Below are 24,688 nucleotides of genomic sequence, written 5' to 3' on the forward strand. Positions count from 1 at the left end.
TAGTTGCTTGACAAAAAAGTCGATCCAAAAAAAAAAAAAAAAAAGAAAGAGAATGTGAAAATCTGGCGAAACAAGAAAAACAGATGTAAGCAGGGATCTCCACAATACACAATCAAGTATATAATAATTAGATAATACTTTATAATTTTGTAAGAGTTCAGGGTTTAGTATAGGCTGTACCTACAGCCGAGCAAAACTTCAGTGAGTCAGGCCGCCAGAAAGCGGCTCACTTGAAAGCTCTATATATCATAAGATACTCTCCTGCCAGAACTTTCGATTTAAACTGTGATTCAATATCGTTGCTTAAACCCAAAAGTGTTGAGGTCAAAAATAAACGTATAAATAGTAGTAAAGTTCTCTGCAAACATCTTGCGTCGCCAGAGTCCACCTGATGGAGGAAAAGGTGAACAAGTTAATATTTCTCAACCTCGTTAGCTCTGACAAACACGGGAAGATAAGAAACAAGCAGGAGCAGACTTATCTGAGGATACTTCAATGTTGTATACTGGCATCCCTGAGGAAGATTTTTGAAACGGAAATTTCTATAGGATGTTTGGAACTTACAGTGTATGAGTGACTGAGTCGCAAGTTCAGATAAGTCTGCTCCTGTTTGTTTATCATCTTCCAGGGATAAGGTTGAAGTAGGAGCTTTTAACTTTTTAGAGAAGGGTGAAGACTTATCTGTTTTTAGGGGGGTTTTAAGGGATGGGAGATCCAGGTGGTTGAAGCATTTTATGCTCTCTCTTCTATTGTTTATTTCTTGGCTTTTATTAAGTTTGTTGTACCATATTTAGGGGTCCTTTCACAAAGGCGTGCTACCATTTTCAGTGCACGCATTACATGGGCATCGCTAATGTTTAGCGCGTGCTTATTTTTAGCATGTGCTGAAAACGCTAGCGCGCCTTTGTAAAAGGACCCCTTAGCATGGAAAGATTAGGCAAGTTTTAAGTGAAAACATGAATTGAAAAAGTCAGGAAGCACTGCCATTTAGTCTATGTTGCCTTGTGTTTCAATATGTATACAGAAAAAAAAAAGGAAAAACAAGTAGCAATGAAAAATGGAAACAAAGGTGAAACAAAGGCCAAACTCACAGAATTAAAAAAAAAAAAAAAAAAAACCAATGATACATAATGCACACAAAACCATCCAGGAAAAAAAAAATAAACAAACTAGACAATAAAGGAATAAGGGAGACCTGGAATAAATAAAAGCAAGCAGGAAAAAATATATTACAAAAAAAAAAAGTAAAAACTACCACTCCCCCCCCCCCCCCCATCACAATTTCAGACTGTGAAAGGAAACCCCACCCATTTTCTGGGTATTCCAAAAAGGTGAAGTGTTGCATGATCCTTGCCAGAAATTCCAAAACTGACAGTAAAACTCCTACTGCTATCAGCATCCATTTTGTATGCGCAGCTGCAGAGCAGGCAATCAAGTCAACTAGTTTCTGATGTCCCACTAGGGGGTGGGATGAGCTGATAACACTGCAATGGCTAGCACAAAATGGATGCTCCCAGAGGTAGGAGTTTCACGTTCAAGGCTATGATGCAGAAACACTTGTCTCTCTAAAATGTATTCCAGCCACCAGCTGAATAAACAGCCCTTTTCTTTATTTTGCTAGAATAAGAGGACTCCAGGAAAACCTAGACATTGCAGTGGTTAAGTTTCTACCCAATTATATTAGGTTGTTTGTGTAAAAATAAATACTTTTCTCTTAAAAGAATATTCTTAAATAACCTTTTTGAAACAAGTATTAAAAGTCCTGTGGGCAAAGATGGGCACGTCACTTACCAACTTCAAAGGAAAGTTGTTCCCTCTCTGTATTCTGATTTAACATGTCAAAGAGGTACACAGCAAAAAAATAATGCTCATCCTGTATAAATTTAAAATATATATATATATTACCATTAGATGATTAATAGCTTCAGCCAATCTATTAAAATTAGCTATTTCCAAATATTTAAGTTATGTTAGAAAAAAATTACTGCACACTAGAGATAGACAGTTGTTTCAAATTAATGTCATTCACCGTTAAGAGTGTGCACTATTTGCACATAGTGTGCAGCTTTTCCTAATGTATCGTGTACTGGTTTGTGCATGCATGTATTATCAAGAAGCAATGCACAATGTGCAAAGAGCACACTACCAAAAATGTGCACTATGGGCTCCTTTTACTAAGTTGCACTAACAAATTTATGCTAAGAATAATATGAGCTGCATTGCACATACCAAATCCATTAGCGTGCCTTAGTAACAGGCGATCTTATGACCGCACAGTGCTCGCAACATTTATTTTCTGGAAACACAAAAACATTTCTGGGTGCCCATCCCTACTGCATTCACACAGAATTTCATTGATCTACATGGACTGTCATCACTGACATCCAGAGGTGGAAATATATATCTTAGGAATCAGTCAAAAATTGATTTGTGCTAGAGTATTTTGTTTTCTTTGCTGTTGTAGCTAGTTATTATTTTGGCTTTTTTTAAATGTTATTCTTGGTTTTTGTTGTTTTTATTTTAGCTTTTATTTTTTTATTCTTCTCCTTTATATTTGTTTTCCTGAATTTAGACGTTAAGTGACAAATTTTAGACACCCAAGTGACCCGGCACCTGGATTTTCCCAGACCTGTGGTTATGACCCACTCAGGTCTTACTCCATGAGTCACATATAGGGTTTGTCTAATTTTGTGTCTACAGCAAAAACAAACAAATAAAAATAATGCTTACTACACCTAGGTTCATGTGAGAAAAATGTGTCACACTTTTCTCAGAAGAACTGCTGGGCAACAGTTTAATTACAAACCACATATGACAACAGGGAAAAAAAACAAACAAACAAACACCATCTCTCTTCTAATCCCTACCCAGACTGCTATACATCCCAGCACCAACTACAGATTATCACTCCTTATCCAGGTTAGTTTTTGTCCTCTTCCACTCTAGTTCATAGCCAGCACCCTTTCCTTCCCATACCAATCATACCAACTTCCGCAAACTACTGAAAACTTATCTCTTTGACAACATATATCATAAAGATCAACACGTATAACTGCACTATCTCTAATATATCCAGAAATGCTCTTTAATGTCTTTTGCTTTAAAATCATCATGTATTTCACCACCATGTAACCCAAAACTCTCTGTTAAACCAATTGTATGTTCTCTTCTACCTCCATTACCCTTGAAGAATTGTAAGCCACATTGAGCCTGCAAAGAGGTGGGATAATGTGGGATACAAATGCAATAAATAAATGGGAAAATTAGGTTCTTACCTTGGTAATTTTCTTTCCTTTAGTCATAGCAGATGAAGCCATTACGTATGGGTTATGTCCATCAACCAGCAGGGGAGATAGAGAGCACTCAAACTTTCACAGTGCCCTCTTGGCCAGATAGCTCCACTGCCTCTTCAGTATTTGAAGCTTCCAAAGCAGTATGGCAAACCGCAATGGGAATCACAAGAGCTTTCCTCACAGCGAACGATGGCCCATCACAAGGGCATGAACTCATAAAGGAGGGAATGCACATCCTCCTGGAGGGAATAAACTCATCCTCCTTATTGTATAAGTGGAGGGGAACATTCGCGCCTCCTGGAGGGAATCACATATCCTCCCAACACACTGGAGGGAATGAACTCATCCTCCTATTCATAGAACTGGAGAAGAACACACGCGACTCCTGGAGAGAATCAACACATCCTCCAAAAAAAAACATGCTGGAGGGAATGAACACATCCTCCTAAATTTCAACTGAACATGAATCCTGAAGATTGTTTTCCAACTTTCTCCCACGGAAGGAACTTCAGGAAATTAGAACAGAACCTGAAAAACAGATTCACAGCATACAGACAATCATACAGGGAGGGCTCATGGCTTCATCTGCTATGACTAAAGGAAAGAAAATTACCAAGGTAAGAACCTAATTTTCCCTTCCTTGTCATCAAGCAGATGAAGCCATTACGTATGGGATGTAACAAAGCAATCCCTAGATAGGGTGGGAAGAAGCCACACCACACACTAGCACTTGTGCACCAAAACGCGCATCCCTCCTGGCAGCCACATCCAGCCTGTAATGTCGGGCAAAGGAGAGCTTAGAAGCCCATGTTGCTGCACTGCATATCTCTTGAAGAGAGAGTGCTCCCAGTTTCAGCCCAAGAGGAAGAAATCGCTCTAGTAGAATGTGCCTTAAAGGCTACAGGCGGAACCCTGCTGGCCAGCAGATAAGCTGAAAAGATAGTTTCTTTGAGCCAGCGGGCAATAGTGGCTTTAGACGCTGGAGACCCTCTGCGAGAACCGGATAGCAAAACAAACAGATGATCAGAAGTCCTGAAAGAGTTAGTAACTCGCAGATACTGCAGCAGAGTCCTGCACACATCCAAAAGGTGCAGCTGCCCAAAAGATTCTGGAAACTCTTCCTCTGAAAAAGAGGGCAAGAAAATAGGCTGGTTTAAGTGAAAGGCTGAAACCACCTTAGGCATAAAGGAAGGCACGGTCCGAACCGTGACTCCGGACTCTGAAAATTGCAGAAATGGGTCTCTACAGGACAGCGCCTGGAGCTCTGACACCCGTCTCGCCTAGGTAATGGCCACCAGAAAAACGGCCTTCAGTGTCAAGTCTTTCTCCGATGCTCGCCGAAGCGGCTCAAAAGGAGATGCCTGCAGGGTTTTCAAAACTAGCCCCAGGTTCCAAGCTGGACAGGGTGCTCACGCTGGAGGTCGGAGCCGAAGCACCCCTCTAAGAAACCGTGCCAATCTGGGTGAGCAGTCAAAGACACGCCTTCCACCTTACCACGAAGGGAGGCCAACGCTGCCACCTGCACCCGCAGGGAATTATAGGCCAAGCCTTTTTGTACACCTTCCTGCAAAAAGTCCAGAATCGGCGAGACAGGAGCCCGCATTGGAACAATGGCTCTGGAAGCACACCAAGACTCAAACAGGCACCAAATCCTGGCATAAGCCACGGAAGTGGACCGCTTGCGGGCTTGCAGGAGAGTGGAAATAACTTTATTGGAATAACCTTTATACCTCAATTGCGCCCTCTCAATAGCCATGCCGTAAGACCAAAGCGGCCGGCGTCCTCCATGGCTACCGGTCCCTGAGTCAACAGGTTCGGTACCAGAAGTAACGGCAGAGGAGCCTCCAGGAGCATGTCGGAGGTCTGCATACCAAGGTCTCCTTGGCCAATCCGGGGCGATGAGGACCACTTCTCTTGGGTGCAGCCGAATCCGCAAGAGCAGGCGCCCTATCAAGGGCCATGGGGGAAACACATAAAGTAGACCCGGAGGCCAGGGTTGAGCCAAGGCATCCAACCCCGCCGAGCGAGGATCTCTCCATCTGCTGAAGAAGCACGGGACTTTGGTATTGGCACTTGTCGCTATTAGATCCATCACGGGCTTGCCCCATTTGGCACAGATCTGCAGGAATACTTCGTCTGCCAGATTCCATTCTGCTGGATCGATCTGATGCCTGCTCAGATAATCGGCCTGCACATTGCTCTGACCTGCAATTCGAGCTGCCAACAGACACTGAAGATGCAGCTCGGCCTAGTGGCAAATCAGTTCGGCCTGCGCGGCTAGTGCTCTGCACCTTGTTCCGCCTTGTCGATTTATATAGGCCACCGTTGTCGTGTTGTCCGACATCACTCTGACAGCCAATCCTTCCAGGGTCACTTGAAAGGCCAGAAGCGCCTGAAACACCGCTTTAGGCGGTTGATGGACCACTCCGACTCCTCGGGTGTCCATAGATCCTGGGCATGCTTCCCCTTGCAGTGTGCGCCCCAGCCCTTCAGGCTGGCATCTGTTACCACTAGGCTCCAAACGGGGAGCGTCAGCGGCATTCCTCGCCGCAGCATGCTGTCCGAGAGCCACCACTCCATGCTGAGACGGGCCGCAGGGAGCCAAGTAAGTCTGCATTGGTAATCCTGAGAAATAGGAGACCATCTCCGGAGTAGGGAATACTATAGAGGTCTCAGGTGTGCTCTCGCCCAGGGTACCACTTCCATCGTGGCTGTCATCGATTCCAGCAGCTGGACAATGTCCCAAGCTCGTGGGCGGGGCATCCTCAGGAGCAGACGGACCTGATTCTGAAGCTTGCACCGCCTTAGCTCGGGTAGGAACACATAGCCCGAGACTGTGTCGAACCTGGCCCCCAAAAATTCTAGAGATTGAGAAGGGGACAGGTGACTTTTGGCCATATTGACGACCCAGCCTACAGACTGCAGTACTGAGACCACTCTGGCTGTAGCTTGTAAGCTCTCTGTTGCAGAGTCTGCTCTGATGAGCCAGTCGTCTAGGTACGGGTGAACCCTGATACCTTCTCGCCTGAGAAAAGCAGCTACTACCACCATTACCTTCGAAAAGGTTCGGGGAGCTGTAGTGAGGCCAAAAGGCAAGGCCCTGAACTGGAAATGTTTTCCCAACACCGCAAACCTCAGAAACTTCTGGTGCGGGGGCCAAATCGGTATGTGCAAGTAAGCTTCTTTCAGGTCTAGAGACGTGAGAAACTCTCCTGGCTGAACCGCCGCAATGACGGAGCGCAGGGATTCCATGTGGAAATGCCGCACTCTCAGGGACTTGTTCACTTCTTTTAAGTCCAGAATAGGGCGAAAGGACCCACCTTTTCGCGGCACCACAAAGTAGATGGAGTATCGGCTGCAGCCTTGCTCGGCGGGAGGCACCGAGGTCACTGCCCCTAACTGAATCAGACCTTGTAAAGTCTCCTCCACCGCCGCCCGTTTGACGGCAGAACCACATCGGGACTCCACAAACACGTCTCTTACTGGGGCGTTGAATTCTATTCTGTATCCATCTCTGATCAGGTCCAGAACCCACTGATCTGAGGAAATCTTGGCCCACTCCTCGACAAAGAGGGAAAGCCGTCCTCCGATGACAGGCATCGAGGAGAGGGCCGGCGCACAATCATTGAGAGGGTCGCCCCTGAACTCCTGGTCTTGAGCCACCGGCTGCGGAACGCTTATCCGAGCGAAAGGAGTTCCTCTGCTGACCACGGGCACGTGAAGTGAACCCAGCAGAACGCCCCGGGCGGTACCTTCTAGCTTCACGGAAGCAAGGTCTGTACGAGGAGTGGACCGCCTGGCCCTTAGAGGAAGGCCTCTGCCTATCTTCGGGCAAGCGCTGGGGTTTTGGATCACCCAGGCAACTTCACCAACCTTTGCATAGAGGCCATGTCCGCTGCCCAGTGTCGTAGCCACAGACGACGGCGAGCCGCCACTGCTACTGCCATTTGTTTAGCCGAAGCTCTGACAAGGTCATAAAGGGCATCAGCCAGAAAGGACAAGGCCACCTCCATCCGCGGAGCCACATCCAAGAAGGGCTCCGCTCCATCTCCGGGCTGAGCCACTGCCTGTTGCAGCCAAGCTAGGCAGGCTCTAACAGCATAACAGCTGCATGCAGACGCCCAAACAGTGAGACCTGCAATTTCAAAGGACCGTTTCAACGCTGTTTCCAGCCTACGGTCTTGAACGTCCTTCAGGGCAACACCTCCTTCAACAGGGAGGGTAGTTCTCTTTCTCACCGCAGTGACTAGGGCATCCACTGTAGGCATTTGAAAACGAGCCATATGTCCCTCACGCAAAGGGTATAACTGCCCCATAGCCCTGGAAACTCTCAAAGGTCCCTCGGGGTCAGCCCACTGAGCCGAAACAAGCTCTAGGATGGAGTCATGCAAAGGGAAGGCCCGAGCAGCTTTCTTGGTACCAGCCATCCTGGGATTACCCGAGGAGGCCATGCCACTGTCAGGATCTTCAATCGAGAGGGCCTGCAGGGTATCTGAAATAAGCGCTGGCAGCTCATCACGGTGGAAAATCCTCACCGCGGAGGGATCATCCAGATCCTGTTGTAAATCCGCACCTGACTCTGGTTCCTCAGACCAAGAACGTCTGTCAGAGTTCTCCGAATCCTCATACCCCGACCACGGGGGGGGGGGAAAAGTGCACCACAATCTGAAGGGGAATTAACCCTTAGGCCAAGCATCCGGGAAAAAAAAGCCTCACTGGGCAGTCCCAGGCCAGAATCCATCGGGGAGGGGGGGGGGGGGGGGCAATCAGAGGAGCCTCAGGCGACCCTTGAGGAAGGGCTCTTTTAATCATGTATGCTTTATGCAGCAAAAGCACAAAATCCGGGGAGAAAATCTCACCCTGGGCACCCAAATCCTGTCCAGTGCTAGCCACTCCTGAAATAACCTCATCTCGAGGTGCCCCACCCGGCTCAGGTCTCTCCGTGTCCACGGAAGCCGCGCCATGCGGTGTAAGCAAAATTGCGCCCGCTGCCAGCTCAGAGCGGGAAGAAACATCGCTCGCCATGCTCGGGCCGGCTCCTACGCCAGTACAGCACGATTTACAGAGCCCTGCTGCTGATTTGCGCTTGCCACAAGTGGAACAGCGCTTTACATTGTCCGCAGCCATCGCTGAAAAATGGCGGTAAAATCCAAAATGGTGGTTTCGCGCCAAAATCGCCCCGATCGCGGACCCACCCCGGAGGAGTTGGAAAACACTCTTACCTCAAAGGATCTAGTGTACAACTACGATCCTGCAGAAAATCAGGTCAAAAACCTCTGTTCCAGCGTCTCTGCGTTTAAAAACGCGACGCGACTTTTTTTTCTTTTTAAGCTGTGAGGAAAGCAGAGGTATTGAAGACTCCGGAGGCTCAGATGAGTGGGAAAGGCAGGGAAAGGGCGAACCTATATGCCTGCATCCACTGTTGGTGGGAAAGGACAGGGAAAGCAAGGCAATATGTCCACATCCACAGAGGTATGGGTAAGGCAGGGAAAGGGCTAACCTATGTGCCTTTAAAGTGAAGCTGCTATAGCCTCCAACACCCCGGTTAACAACTGGCAAGCCAGGAACTACCTCCCGGCAGATTTTTCTGGAGCTCGAACAAGCTGCAGCCACCCTGCTAGGGGAGATAGAGAATACTGAAGAGGCAGTGGAGCTAGCTGGCCAAGAGGGCACTGTGAAAGTTTGAGTGCTCTCTATCTCCCCTGCTGGTTGATGGACATAACCATACGTAATGGCTTCATCTGCTTGATGACAAGGAATGAGGATATTATAATGCCTTTGTATCGCTCCATGGTACGACCGCACCTTGAATATTGTGTTCAATTCTGGTTGCCGCATCATAAAAAAATATAGTGGAATTAGAAAAGGTGCAGAGAAGGGCGACGAAAATGATAAAGGGGATGGAACGACTTCCCTATGAGGAAAGGCTAAAGCGGCCAGGGCTCTTCAGCTTGGAGAAAAGGTGGCTGAGGGGAGGTATGATAGAGGTCTATAAAATAATGAGTGGAGTTGAACGGGTAGATGTGAAGCGTCTGTTTACGCTTTCCAAAAATATTAGGACTAGGGGGCATGCGATGAAGCTACAATGTAGTAAATTTAAAACGAATTGGAGAAAATTTTTCTTCACTCAACGTGTAATTAAACTCTGGAATTTCTTGCCAGAGAATGTGGTAAAGGTGGTTAGCTTAGCGGAGTTTTAAAAAAGTTTGGACAGTTTCCTAACGAAAAAGTCCATAGACCATTATTAAATGGACTTGTGGAAAATCCACTATTTCTGGGATAAGCAGTATAGAATGTTTTGTACTTTTTTGGGATCTTGCCAGGTATTTATGACCTGGATAGGCCACTGTTGGAAACAGGATGTTGGGCTTGATGGACCTTTGGTCTTTCCCAGTATGGCAATACTTGTGTACTAAATGGTTAAAGCCATGCAGAACCCATTTGTGCTTTAGATGCTAAATAATTGCTAGCTTTAGACCAGCTACAACCAGTCTAAAGCAAACATTGCAAGCATAGTAAGCTTTATGCTTAGGGCCCTCATAGGCAGATGATCAAAAACCCCATGCCGTTCCAAACGTCACTGTATAATTAGTGCCAGAACAGCGTGGGAAAATAAAGCCCCAGTGATCAGAGCTAATAGCATGCAAATTTAGGCGCACTATTAGCTATGATCATTGGGGTACTTCCGCGGGATGATTGTGCCAGAGAATGCGCCCAAAATACAATCTTCCCTCAGTTGTTTGACAGGTATGGACTGTCAAAAAATGAAAGCCCAACCTGTCAAACAGAGTAATAAAAGGGGCTGGAGGTCCAGTGGACCTCCACCCCTCCCTCACGTCCAAACGTATCCAGTGGACCTCCAGCCTTCCCCCATGCAAAACAGTTTCCGTGGTGGTCCAGTGGCCACCACCCCATCCACCCTGGTGGCCTAGTACCCCCCTGTAGCTTTGTGAAGGAGTGTCGCCTTCAAAATGGTGGCATGATGCACTGGGTGGGACTTGGGTACCATATAAAGGAGTTTCTCCCTTATATGGTATTGGAGCCCCACCTGGCACATCCCAGGAAGCACTGGGTAGGGCGCTGCCATTTTGAAGGCAGTGCTCACAGGATGAGGAATTTTACGCCCTCCTACTGGAGAGCTTTGGGGGGGGGGGGGCACTAGGCCACCAGGGAAACTGTTTTCAATGGGACTGGGGGACCAACCAGACCCCCCCCCCCAGACCGTTTTGTTTTGGGAGGGGGGGACTGTAAGTATGCAAATGCATGCTGGACAGAGCTCCCCATTCCTCCCCAATGCTCTACAAACCCTAACGCTGCCTTGGGAGCAGTACCAGTGTTTGGAATGCTGCGCTGAACACGAGGGAGGAATACCTAATGCCCTGTTAAGCATGCATTTGCATGATACTTGTGCTCATGGCCAGCAAGCTCGTTGTTACACATGCTCTCCAGCTCTGATCATAGGGCGATGGCACATGCGGGCACTAGTCCAGCACTGATGGCCTCTAGCACCGTTTGCCTTTGATCATCAGCCCATCAGTTCTATATTTTTTATTTTTCTTACATTTGTACCCCGCGCTTTCCCACTCATAGCAGGTTCAATGCAGCTTACATATTATATACAGGTACTTATTGTACCTGGGGCAATGGAGGGTTAAGTGACTTGCCCTGAGTCACAAGGAGCTGCCTGTGCCTGCAGTGGGAATCGAACCCAGTTCCCCAGGACCAAAGTCCACCACTCCTCCATGGTACACGTGCTTCTTATTACCCAATTTGTCATTCATTCTGGAAGTGCAAACCAACTGAACCCTTTGAGTACAGCCTATCATACATGTCCTTTTAGGAGATTTCTACTATATATTCATTCTTTTTTTAAACATCTAATCTTGACACTTCTATTCCACTTTACCAATATGGCTCAAGGTGGATCACAAATCCAGTAAAAGTCAGAGAGAAAGCATCTCTTGTAATAGTATGCATTTCACCTAATACTTATAACTAAAACTTTCCATCTTAAATCTAAGTGTCTGTCAAATATTGTTTGAAAAGATAATTCTCCTAAAAGTGTGGTAACAAGTAGGGCTGCATTTTGCTTAAAACTTTTAATCACAATTAAAGGTGGGGCATAGTCAGCAGTTCATTGGGAGGGGAGGAAGGAGGGGACACACTTCCTCTCCCCCCCGCAGATTAGGTATCATACCTTTGCTGGTGGTTATGCCGAAGCCCAGACAGTCGAAGAAATCCAATGCCAAAGCCACCCCTTTCCTCCTTGTACTGCCTCAGGAGTGAGGAAGTCAATGGGTTCCTCCAACTGTTGATGTCGGCACATCCCGAGCAAGCTCAGCTCATTCACGAACTGAGCATGCTTGAGTGCAAGCGTCTGTGGCTACAGGCATGCAGCTGACTTCCTCGCTCCTGAGGCAGTTCAAAGAGGAAGGGGTGACTCAGGCACTGGATTTCTTCAGCTGAGGAGCTTCAGCTACCCCACCAGCCATTGAACAGATACTGAAGCTCTGGAGGCAGCCTGGGCCCAAGTCTTCAAGCACCCCCCCTCCTCCCAGTGACACCGCCACTGATTAAAGTCCCAATATCTTCCTTTCCCTACAAATCCAACTCTCTCTCCTCTACACCCAGTTTCATTATCTCTCTCTCTCCTAGTCCTCCCCCCCCCCCCCAAGTCCAACACCTCTCTTTCTTCCTTTTCTCCACCTCAGGTCCATTATCTTTCTCTCTCGTCCCTCTCTCCTACCCTGGGTCCAACACCTATCTCTTTTCCTTCCTTCCCTCCAACCCAGGTCCATTCTCTCTCTCTTGCCATCCTTTTTTCCCTCACAGTTCATCATCTCTCCCTATTTCTCCCTTCCCCCATAGTCCAGTATCTCTCTCTTCCCTTTTGACCCTGGCCATCGTTCTCTCTCGATTCCCTTCCCCCCTCAAAATCCAGCATCTCCTCTCCCCTCCCAGACCTGGCTCTCTATCAAGTCCCCCCCACCAATCTGCCTGATGCCAAAATTTGAGATGTAGTGGAAAAATTGCTTACTCATCAAGACTACAGACCACTAAACTATGCTGCTCATACATGTTGGCACAAATGATACTGCTAGGTATCCTACTGAACATATCAAACGTGACTTCATGGCTCTGGGTCAGAAGGTGAAGTATCTAGCTGCAAAAGTGGTGTTTTCATCGATCCTTCCTGTTGAAGGTAAAAGCCGAATGAGGAAAGTTCGCATCCTGGAGCTAAATGTGTGGCTGCGTGGACGGTGCCAATGAGAGCTCTTCGGTTTCCTTGACCATGGGATGATTTTCCAAGAGCTACTGAGTGGTGTCCACCTTACGAGGAAGTGACAAAGTGTCTTCAGCAACAGTGGCCAAAGTATTAAAGAGGGCTTTAAACTAGATTCTCTGCGGATTGGGTGACAAAAGTCCCAAAGTCATTAATAACCCTCAGGAAAATAAGACACTAAGTACCCTTACAGAAAAGGGGAAAAAAAAAAAAAAGAGTAACATCTGGAGAACCTTGTATACCAATGCCCGTAGTATGGGAAACAAATTTCTAAATCTAGAAGCTCAAATGATAGAAGACAACTTGGATATAAAGTGGCTCACAAAAGACCATGACTGCGATATAGTTATACCTAGCTATAATCTATTCAGGAAGGTCAGGGTAAGGAAAAAGGGTGGAGAAGTGGCGTTATATGTTAAGAATAATATTCAGGTGACAGAACTGCAGACATATAGGTAAGGAAGAAGCACTGTGGGGTTAACTGCAAACAGATCACCTTCTCAGGCGGAAGAAATGGACAGACTTAACTGAAGATATCCACAAAATAACTAGGAAAGGGGGAAATACTACTGTTAGGTGATTTTAATATGCCAGACATCAACTGGGGTGTCCCAGCCACTGGGTAATCTAGAAGTAAAGGGATCTTGGATTATCTCAGGAAGAATTATTTCAGCAGTCGATAACAGAACCAACGAGGGTTGGAGATACTCTTGACCTAGTGCTTACAAATAGGGACAATGTTTCTGAAGTTACGGTGGGAGATCATTTGGCATCGAGTAATCACAGAATGGTGTGGTTTAATATTAAGACAAAGGAGAAGAGGGCTTATTTAAGACTGAAGGTCCTAGATTTTTTTTTTTTTTAACTTTGCGGAGATGAGGGAATTTCTCAAGTAAGAGTTAGTTGGATGGGAACAGCTAAAGGAGGTAGAACAGCAGTAGACAAAACTGAAAGGTGCTATTTTAAAGGCAACAAACCTTTATGTTAGAAAATCACATAAAAATAAGAGGAAAAGAAGGACGCTCTGGTTCTCAAATGTAGTAGCTGAAAAGGTAAGGGAAAGACGATTAGCCTTCATCCATTACCAGAGGATTCAGAAAGAGGAAGACAGGCAAAAAATATCTAGAAAATCTAAGAGAAGCTGGAAAAGCTGTCAGTAAAGCGACGAGGCAAACGGAGGAAAAGACAGCCGATACAGTAAAATTGAGAGACAAGACAGATATGTGACAGGAGGAAGTGTCATAATAGAATTGTAAGGCTCAAAGCTAAGGGGGAGGAATATGTAGAAGCCAATAAAGGATAAAGCTGAACTGCTCAACAATTATTTCTGTTCTGTGTTCACAGATGAAAGGCCGGGGGATAGAACCTCAGAAAACATATGCTAAGGAGGATGGATGTATAGTAGACCAGGACCGATTCTCTGAAGACTGTGTTCGTGAGGAGCCAGCTAAACTACAAGTGGACAGTGATGGGGTCTGATGGGATACATCCAAGGGTCCTCAAGGAACTCGAAGATGCTCTGGTGGCTCCGCTGCCTGACCCCTTCAATGCTTCCTTAGAGTCTGGAGTGGTCCCAGAAGTCTGGAGAGGGGCGGATGTGGTCCCTCTGCACAACTTAAGTATATAAGTACTTAAGTATTGCCATACTGGGAAAGACCAAAGGTCCATCAAGCCCAGCATCCTGTTCCCAACAGTGGCCAATCCAGGTCACAAATACCTGGCAAGGTCCCAAAAAAGTACAAAACATTTTATACTGCTTATCTCAGAAATAGTGGATTTCCCCCAAGTCCATATTTGGTCTATGGACTTTTCCTTTACGAAGCCGTCCAAACCTTATAATTTGTTCTTTGTTACATTTGTATCCCACATTTTCCCAACTTTCTGCAGGCTCAATGTGGCTTACATATAACAGTTAACGGCGTTAACCGATTCCGGTCTGAACAAATACATGGTATGAATTAATACAAAGTGATATTGTGGTAGAATGAGGTACATGTATGGTAGTTACAGCTTGGGGGGGGGGGGGGAACTTAGAGAGGGAAAGGGAGAAGAAGAGTCAGGTAATGTCCGTTACGGTCTTTGGTTACATTGTGTCGCAACTGACCAGGAATTTTTATGTTGGGTCGGTGGGGTATGCTCTTCTGAACAGGTCTGTCTTTAGTGCTCCGCTAAACTAACCGCCTTTACCACATTCTCTGGTAACGAATTCAAAAGTTTAATTACACGTTGAGTGAAGAAAAATTCTCAGATTCGTTTTAAATTTACTACATTGTAGCTTCATCGCATGCCCCCTAGTCCTAATATTTTTGGAAAGCGTAAACAGACGCTTCACATCTACCCGTTCAACTCCACTCATTATTTTAAAAACCTCTATCATATCTCCCCTCAGCCGCCTTTTTTCCAAGCTAAAGAGCCCTAGCTGCTTTAGCCTTTCCTCATAGGGAAGTCGTCCAATCCCCTTTATCATTTTCGTCACCCTTCTCTGCACCTTTTCTAATTCCACTATCTTTTTTGAGATGCGGCAACCAGAATGGAACACAATATTCGAGGTGCGGTCGCACCATGGATAAAATGTCCTCATTTTTGTTTTCCGTTCCTTTCCTAATAATACCTATTTGCTTTCTTAGCCACAGCAGCACACTGAGCAGAGGGTTTTAACGTATCATCAACGACGACACCTAGATCCCTTTCTTGGTCCATGACTCCTAACATGGAACCTTGAATGACGTAGCTATAATTCGGGTTCCTCTTTCCCACATGCATCACTTTGCACTTGCTCACATTAAACGTCATCTGCCATTTAGACACCCAGTCTCCCGGTCTCGTAAGGTCCTCTTTTAATTTTTCACAATCCTCCCGCGATTTAACGACTTTGAATAACTTTGTGTCATCAGCAAATTTAATTACCTCACTTGTTACTCCCATCTCCAGGTCATTTATAAATATGTTAAAAAGCAGCGGTCCAAGAACAGACCCTGGGGAACCCCACTAACCTTCTCCATTGAGAATACTAACCATTTAACCCTACTCTCTGTTAACCAATTTTTAATCTACAATAGAACACTACCTCCTATCCCATGACTCTCCAGTTTCCTCTGGAGTCTGTCATGATGTACTTTGTCAAACGCCTTCTGAAAATCCAGATACACAAATATCAACCGGCTCACCTTTATCCACGTTTATTCACCCCTTCAAAGAAATCTAGTAGATCGGTGAGGCAAAGTTTCCCACCACTAAATCCATGTTGTCTTTGTCTCATTAATCCATGCTTTTGAATATGCTCTGTAATTTTGTTCTTAATAATAGTCTCTACCATTTTGCCAGGCACCGACGTCAGACTCAACGGTCTATAATTTCTCGGATCTCCTCTGGAACCTTTTTTAAAAATCGGCGTTACATTGGCCACCCTCCAATCTTCCGGTACCACGCTCGATTTTAAGGATAAATTACGTATTACTAACAATAGCTCCGCAAGCTCATTTTTCAGTTCTATCAGTACTCTGGGATGAATACCATCCGGTCCAGAAGATTTGCTACTCTTCAGTTTGTAGAACTGCCCCATTACATCCTGCATGTTTACAGAGAATTCATTAAGTTTCTCCGACTCGTCAGCTTCGAATACCATTTCCGGCACTGGTATTCCACCCAATATCTTCCTCAGTGAAGACCAAAGCAAAGGATTCATTTAATCTCTGCACTACGGCTTTGTCGTCCCTGATCGCCCCTTTTACTCCTCAGTCATCTAGTGGTCCAACCGATTCTTTTGCCAGCTTCCTGCTTTTAATATACCTAAAAAAAAAAAAAATTTGACGCAATCTTTTTTTCGAAGTCCCTCTTAGTTTCCTTCACCTCACTTTTTAACCATGCCAGCTGTCGTTTGGTCTTCCGTCCTCCTTTTTTAATATGCGGAATATATTTGGCCTGGGTTTCCAGGATGGTGTTTATGAACAGCATCCATGCCTGATGTAAATGTTTGACCCTCACAGCCACTCCTCTAAGTTTTTTTTTCATCATTCTTCTCATTTTATCATAGTCTCCTTTTTTAAAGTTAAACACTAATGTATTTGATTTCCTATGTATACTTACTTCAAAGCTAATATCAAATCCGATCATATTACGATCACTGTTATCAAGCGGCCCCAGCATCATTACCTCTTGCACTAGATCATGCGCTCCGCTAAAGACTAGGTCTAGAATTTTTCCTTCTCTCGTCGGCTCCTGTACCAGCTGCTCCATAAAGCAGTGCTTGATTTCATCAAGGAACTTTACCTCCCTAGCGTGCCCAAATGTTACATTTACTCAGTCAATATCAGGGTAATTGAAATCACCCATTATTATTGTGTTGCCCAGTTTGTTTGCATCCCTAATTTCCTTTAACATTTCTGAATCTGTCTCTTCATCCTGGCCAGGTGGACAGAAGTACACTCCTATCACTATCCTTTTCCCCTTTACACATGGAATTTCAATCCACAGTGATTCCAAGCAGTGTTTTGTTTCCTGCAGAATTTTCTTTTTTTTTTTATTCAAGGCTCTTGTTAATATACAATGCTACCCCCTCCACCTATTCTATCCACCCTATCACTATGATATAATTTGTACCCCGGTATGACAGTGTCCCACTGGTTATCCTCCTTCCACTAGGTCTCAGAGATGCCTATTATATCTAAGTTTTCATTTAGTGCAATATATTCTAACTCTCCCATCTTATTTCTTAGGTTCCTGGCATTCGCATATAGACATTTCAAACTATGTTTGTTGTTCCTATTTACATCATGCTTATTACTTGACAGTATTAATTTGCAATCTTTTGTTTGATTTTTATTTTTATTTAAGGACACCTGGAGGCATATTTTCAAAGCACTTAGCCTTCCAAAGTTCCATAGAAACCTATGGAACTTTGGAAGGCTAAGTGCTTTGAAAATATGCCTCCTGATCTACTACGGTCTCTTTTGCAACCTCACTGTCAGGATACCCTATCTTCCCTGTTTTGGTGATATCTTTGAAAGATACCTTATCCCGAACCATGCACTTTTGAACGACTGTTGGCCTCCCCCCCTCCCCCTGTTTCTAGTTTAAAAGCTACTCTATCTCCTTTTTAAATGCAGATGCCAGCAGCCTGGTCCCACCCTGGTTAAGTAAGGAGGATGTTGGGAATTACAGACCTGTCAGTCTGACCTCAGTGGTGAGTAAACTAATGGAAATGCTTCTAAAGCGGAGGATCATGAGGTTTCTCAAATCGAACAGACTGCAGGACCCAAGGCAGGTAGTGACAGACGAATCTGCTTGATTTCCCAAACAGTTGGATGTGGGAGGGGCATCTTCTGATAAATAAACTGAATGCCCTTGGTATGGGACCTAACATGACTGACTTGGTTAAAATTTGGTTAAATGGGAAAACACAGAGGGTAGTGGTAAATGGAGCTGGCTCTGAGGAAGAGGATGTTATCAATGGTTTACTGCTGGGGTTGGCCCTTTTAACATCTTTGTGAGTGATATCATAGAAGGATTGTCGGTAAGGTTTGTCTCTTTGCGGATGATACCAAGCTCTGTAATATAGGGTGGACACCCTGAGGGTGTGGACGGCATGAGGAAGGATCTAGCGAAGCTTGAAGAATGGTCGAAAACTGGACTAAGATTTAATGCTAAGAAGTGCAAGGTCATGCATTTAGGTTACAAGAATCCAAATGGTACAGTACAGGGGGTGAAGTGATTCTGAGTACAAAAGAGCGGACTTGGGGGTCATTGTGTCTGATGGTGGCCAAGCAGGTAGAAAAGGAGACAAAGCTAAAAGGATGCTTGTATGCATACGGAGAGAAATGAACAGCAGGAAAAAAAAAATAAACAGGTGCCCTTCTATAAGTCTCTGGCAAGACCCCATTTGGAGAACTGTGTGCAATTCTGGAGACTGCACCTACAGAAAGATAGGATAGCTTCGGTCCAGAAGTTGGCTACAAAATTGGTAAGAGGTCTCTGCCATAAAATATATAGGGACAGGCTTGCAAATCTCAACATGTATACACTGGAAGTGAGGCGATATGATGGAGATATTTAAATACCTCAGTGGCGATAATGTACAGGAGGTGAGCCTTTTTCAAATGAAGGAAAATGCTGGAATGAGAGAGCATAGGATGAAAATAAGAGGAAATAGGTTAGGAGGAATCTAAGAAAATATTCTTTTATAGAATGGGTGGTGGAAGCATAGAATGGCCTCCCGATGGAGGTCGTGGAGGTGAGGCCTGTGTCAAAATTTAAGAAAGCATGGGACAAGCACATGGGATCCCTTCGGAAAAGGAGGAGTTAGTAATTGCAGAGGAAGGGCAGACTGGATGGGCCTTCTGGTCTTTATCTGCCCTTATGTTTCTAACCTGGTATACCTTTTGAAAATACAAGTCTTTGGCACGGCAGCACCAGCCGTACTCAAAGGCTGCCTACTGCCTGCACTGGGCCTTTCCCTCTGACCCATCTTGCCCTTCTGAAAACAGGAAGTTGCATCAGAAGAGGCGGGATGGGTCAGAAGGAAAGGCCCAGTGCAGGTTGCCTTTGAGTATTGGCTGCTGCTGCAGGGCCGAAGGCTTGCTTGCATTTCAAAAGGCACGGTGGGGGGGGGGCAAGAGAGAGCGAGCTGTGGACAGTCCAGGAGGGGAGGGAGAGATACCAGACCAAGAACAGCAGGAGAGGGGATGCACGAGAGGGAGGCAGAAAGTGGGCAGCATACAATTAACACGTAACCGTAGTAACAAGTTTGTTCCATAAAGCTGGAACCCCTACCAATCAGAGATCTTTGGCTAGTACTTGATTCCTTGCAAGTTGACACTGAAGAAATGTATGATTTAACTTTGTACACAGAATACAACATCCTAAAGGCGAATAAAGACAGATTTTATCTTGAAGGTATTCTGGGGCTAATCCATGTAGAATTTTAAAAACAAACATCAATAATTTAAAATGTATTCTAGCCTTTACCAGCTGCCAGTGTAGCTCAATAGGATAGCCTAATCATTAGAACTCCCTCTCGAAATCAGCTTTGCAGCTGCAATCTGAATAATTTGAATTTGGCATAATTGTCTCAGGCAGACCCAAGAGAATGATGTTGCAGTAATCAATTTGACTCAGAATCACAGATTGCAAAATCGTCCTGATTTGAGAATTCTACAAGTGAATTAATTCAATTAAGTCATTTCAGTTTATAAAGAATGTAACAATTTTATTCACTATTTTTTCCATTGTATCATCCAAAATTACCCATGTGCCTTCTTTAAGTCTGTCACTCTTTTAGTCCCATCAGTCTTTGATGCTGCTATCACGTTTACCCTCTCCGATCTAATACCCTTTATTCAAAAGTTAATTTTATTGGAAAAAAAAAGTCTACATCCCATATATCAATGCTGTGCATCATTCTTTTAAAATACTGCCTAGGCCTTTGCAGCAGGTCAGATCCCTTTCAGTGTAATAAATGCTGGTTACTGCTGCTGCTGAGAAGGCCAGGAGATGGGGAAGGGGCTGTCTAGGGCTCAAAGTCAAACTGCCCACGATCGTAACTGCGGGAACTGAGGCACTAGCTTAAAATAGACTAAATGAAACTGGGACTGGAGGAAGGGGGTGTCATCATGGACAATTCCACTGAGTGAAAGCGCAAATTAACAGAAAGAGTGCTAATAAGTTTTGATTAAATGGTCTACCCCCCCCCCCTCCCCTCCCCTCCCCCCCAAGATGGCAGGTTCTCTCTATCCGCCCTCCAGGCAAAGCAAGGCGAGGAGAAATAAAAACCCAAGCTGGTACTAATGGAGCACCGGCCCCAGGCGAGACTTCCAGCCTAGCTGAAGGTGTGGGATTCCCAGGGCGCCGTGTGGCCTGAGAGCAGCCTCCAGAGAACCGAAAGCACCACACTCCACAAACAGAAAACAATTACAGAAATGCAGTTAAAACCCTCCGACCCCGCCCCCACCGCAGCATAAAACGCCCCAGCCGCGTGTGCCCCCCTCCCCCGGGGCCTCCCTGCGCCTGGGGCCTAGTCGCCGCGGCGAAGCCTGCGCCGGCAGCTGTTAAACAATGCACGACCGCCGCCTCCCCCCCTCCCCACACCTGAGGCCCAGGCTGCAGCTCAGCGGAAACGGGCCAGGGAGAGCGAAACGACCGCGTCCAAGGGGGAGGGGGGGAAGAGCGGGACCGTTCCGGCGGGGGAGGAGGAGGAGGGGGGCCCTGCCCGGCACCCAGGAAACACAAAGGAAAGGCAGGAGAAAGGGGGAGGGAGCTGGCGCTTCCTGGTTCATTTCAGGCGACCAACTATTCCCTGCCGGGACTCAGGAGCACGCGGAGGCCATCGGCCCGGGTGGGGTGACGCCAGACCTTAGGGGGGGGGGCGCGCTTTACCTCTTTTCCTGCGCTCCCCCTACTCTCCGCCTCGGTTTCAGCAGACAACGAGAGAAGCTGAAGCCAGCGCCGCCTCCTGCCGCTCCGGTTCGCTCTGCCTCAGTCACGTTGCGCCTGCATCCAGCAGGGGGCGCAGCGCAGATTGCCTCCGGCCAGGCGTGGTGCTCTCTCCGGGCGCGTGCGCGGCAAGGCCCTCCCCCAAAGGTTTAATGCCCTCCCCCCCCCAGTATCTTACCAGTCTTGAGACTCGATGATCTTCTTCGGGAACGCGCACGCACACGCCTTTGGGCTCTGGACGTGTTGCGTGCGTGCGTGCGCGCTGAAGTGGCAGGCTCGTTTGTAAAGTTTATGCACAAAAATATAACCCGTAATAAAATAACATGATGTCTTCTTTTAATGGACTAACTTCATACATTTTTTTTACTAGGTTTCAAAGGCAACAGCCTTTTTCCTTAGCTCAGGACAATATCCGTTTTGGCCTTCAAAAGTTAATCAAAAAGGTATTTAGTACAATTTAAAAAAAAGGCATCATGCTATTTTCTTTTTTTTTTTTTTTTCAGTTTTGTTAGACTAGCACTGCTTCCTTCTTTAAATCTCAGGAACTTTGACTTTTACTGGGTGCATGCTCAACAACCTCATCTGTGGAATAGCTTATAAGTGCTGATGCGAAAGCCATGCGTTAGGAGTTACATTCCTGTCACATTAAAATCACACCATTATCCATAGCTCATTGTGAAATGTCACCATGTCAGTGAGTGAGCATTGATTGGCTCGTGAACTGACTGGAAAGATGACATTAAAAATACATACCTGCTGGCATCCTCATTAGACCCTCCTCCCTCCATGAACCAAATGTCAGCAGCACCTCACACCCCTCTGACCCTGTAGAGGTAGGTAGACCTTGATTAGCTATGCAGTAGCAGCTGACTTGAGAAGGTGGTGGCAGCAGCAGAAGCAATGGTGGCAGGCCTTGGGGAAGGAGGTGCATTGGTGCATGCATAGCTCCAGGGCAGCACCAACAAACTTAACTCCTTCCCTTGTTAAATATACTACTACTATAAATCATTTCTATAGTGCTACCAGTCATATGCAGCGCTTTACAATTGAACATGAAGAAAAGACAGTCCCTACTCAAAAGAGCTTAAAATCTAAATCAGGACAGACAGACAGGACACATAGGGAAAGGGACTATTGAAGAGAGGAAGGCAAGATAAAGGTTACGAGCAGCTGACAAGTTAGGAGTCAAAAGCAGCATCAAACAGGTAGGCCTTTAGCCCGGATTTGAAGGCGGTCAGGGATGGAGCTAGACGTAACGGCTCAGGAATCCTATTCCAGGCATAAGGTGTGGCAAGATAAGAGGAACGAAGTCTGGCGTTAGCGATGGAGGAGAAGGGTGCAATTAGGAGAGATTTGCCTAGTGAACGGAGTTCCTGGGAAGGAGTGTAGGGAGAGATGAGGGTGGAGAGGTAGTGAGGGGCTGCAGAGTGAATGCACTTATAGGTCAATAAGAGGAGCTTGAATTTTATACAGAAACAGATAGGAAGCCAGTGAAGTGACTTCAGGAGAGGGCTGATATGGGCATAACGACTTTGGCAAAATATTAGTCGTGCAGCAGAATTTTGAACAGATTGAAGAGGAGAGAGGTGGCTGAGTGGAAGACCTGTGAGAAGCAAGTTGCAGTAATCTAAATGAGAGGTGATGAGTGTGGATGAGGGTTCTGATAGCGTGTTCAGAAAGGAAAGGGCGAATTTTGGTGATATTATAAAGGAAGAAACAACAGGTTTTAGCAATCTGTTGAATATGTGCAGAACAGGAGAGGGGGGAGTCGAAGATGACCCCAAGGTTACGAGCAGATGAGACAGAAAGAATGAGCGTGTTGTCGACGAAATAGAGAATGGGGGAAGGGGAGAAGTTGGTTTAGGTGGGAAGATAAGGAGCTCAGTTTTGGACATATTGAGCTTCAGGTGGTGGTGAGACATCCAGGTAGCAATGTCAGAGAGGCAGGCAGATACCTTGGACTGGATTTCTGCTGAGATTTCTGGTGTGGAGAGGTAGATCTGGGAGTCATCAGCGTAAAGGTGATACTGAAAACCATGGGATGAGATCAAAGCACCAAGGGAAGAAGTATAGATGGAGAAAAGGAGAGGTCCTAGGACGGATCTTTGAGGTATACCCACTGACAGCGGAATAGAGGAAGAGGAGGATCCGCCAGAGTATACACTAAAAGTACGCTGTGAGAGATAAGAATTAATATTTACTTCAGTTTACCTACCGTATAAAGAAAGCATTAAACTGCAAATTCAATACCATCAGGAGTCAACTTTTCAAAATGACTGGTGGTGCTAAGCACAAGGCAAATCACCCCTACCTGGCCACAGTGAAGGAGTTTCCTCAAAACAGGAAGAATTGGCACCTGTGGGCAAGAAGTGGAGAAGTTGATGTCTCCCCAGATAGTTTGAACATCTCTGATATTCTTGAAACATCTATTGATAAAGTGGACACACAGGAAGGGTGGCAGACCTGCTAAGTCTCCCCCTTTTGCAGGTCATCTCCCACACTTCCACCGCTGGGGAGCCAGGATCTCCTGTTGAAGAGCATCCCTTTCCAGGAACAGCAGGAAATGCTGGTCCCACGCAGCAGGAGATTATGTTATATGAAGGTATCTCCTACTACGAATTAAAAGGGAGGCTTCTTCTGAGGCCCCAGGCCACAAATCAGCATGTGCCAGGGGCAGAGTTGTGGGCAGGGTGGAGATGTAGGTGGGGCTGGGCAGAGTGGGGCAGAGCTATGGGCCAGCCCTAAATCTCCTGCTCGGAAAGTCGGCCCTCTTGGCACTTGGCAGCTCTGTATATATTTTTTGTAGCTCTGGGGTACAGCCAGGAGGGCATGACCCAGGAAACATAAAAGGCCATCTCAGAGCTTACCACAACTTAGTAAAAGGACCCCTTTGTGTGTCTTTAGTTGTAACCTTGAAACAGGCATCATCTGAGAGAAATATACTAGTCAGTGCTGTGGCCCTACAGGGGATAATATTTATTGGCTGTCCTTCAGCCCCTTTTTAATTCAAAGAAGGCCTTACTTATATATTAGCAAAAACACTGCTCTGTATACTCACTGGAGAGATTAAATAAAGAGAGACCTTATAAGCCTATGACAGTTTTTCCAAGACATTCTGCACTGAATGTGCCTCTCACAAACCTGCAAAAATAGGACGATATCAGGAAAGGGGATGGGATTTGATATATGCCTTTCTATAGTTACAATCAAAGTGGTTTATATATTTATATACAGGTTCTTATTTTATACCTGGGGCAATAGAGGGTTAAGTGACTTGCTAAGAGTCAAAAGGAGCTGCAGCAGTGGTGTAGCCAAGGGTGGGCCCAGGCCCACCTACTTTGGGCTCAGGCCCACCCAGTAGCAGCACACCTATGAAGTGTCTGGCAGGGATTCCAAAGCCCCACCAGCCGAAAATTCCTGTCCTTCCTGCATACCAGCCTTCCCTCTTATGTATTCCTGCCTATGTGGAAACAGGAAGTTGCATCAGAGGGAAGGCTGTGGAGCCAACATGAGCAGTGTGTATTATTTGCTGCTTGCTGCCAGTGAAAATCTGCTATTTAAAAGGTATGGGGGGAGGGGGATGTTTGAGAGACCATATGGCATGCAGGCGAGAGAGGGAGAGACCAAATCACTTGTGGGACAGGGCAGAGTTCTTCTGCCCACCCATCTTGGGTTCAGGCCCACC

General features: G+C 46.0%; 1 protein-coding gene across 1 annotated transcript in view; it reads right to left on the reverse strand.

Annotated features, from left to right (window-relative positions):
• Window positions 1-21,119, reverse strand: part of ZBTB33 (zinc finger and BTB domain containing 33) — a 41,656-nt gene extending 20,537 nt beyond the window's left edge. The window contains exon 1 of the mRNA XM_030209302.1: window positions 20,947-21,119. The gene's annotated coding sequence lies outside the window, so the exon portion shown is untranslated. The remainder of the gene's footprint in view (window positions 1-20,946) is intronic.
• Window positions 21,120-24,688: the final 3,569 nt, after the last annotated feature.

Source organism: Microcaecilia unicolor, chromosome 7 (assembly GCF_901765095.1).
Source record: "Microcaecilia unicolor chromosome 7, aMicUni1.1, whole genome shotgun sequence".
Classification (NCBI taxonomy): domain Eukaryota; kingdom Metazoa; phylum Chordata; class Amphibia; order Gymnophiona; family Siphonopidae; genus Microcaecilia; species Microcaecilia unicolor.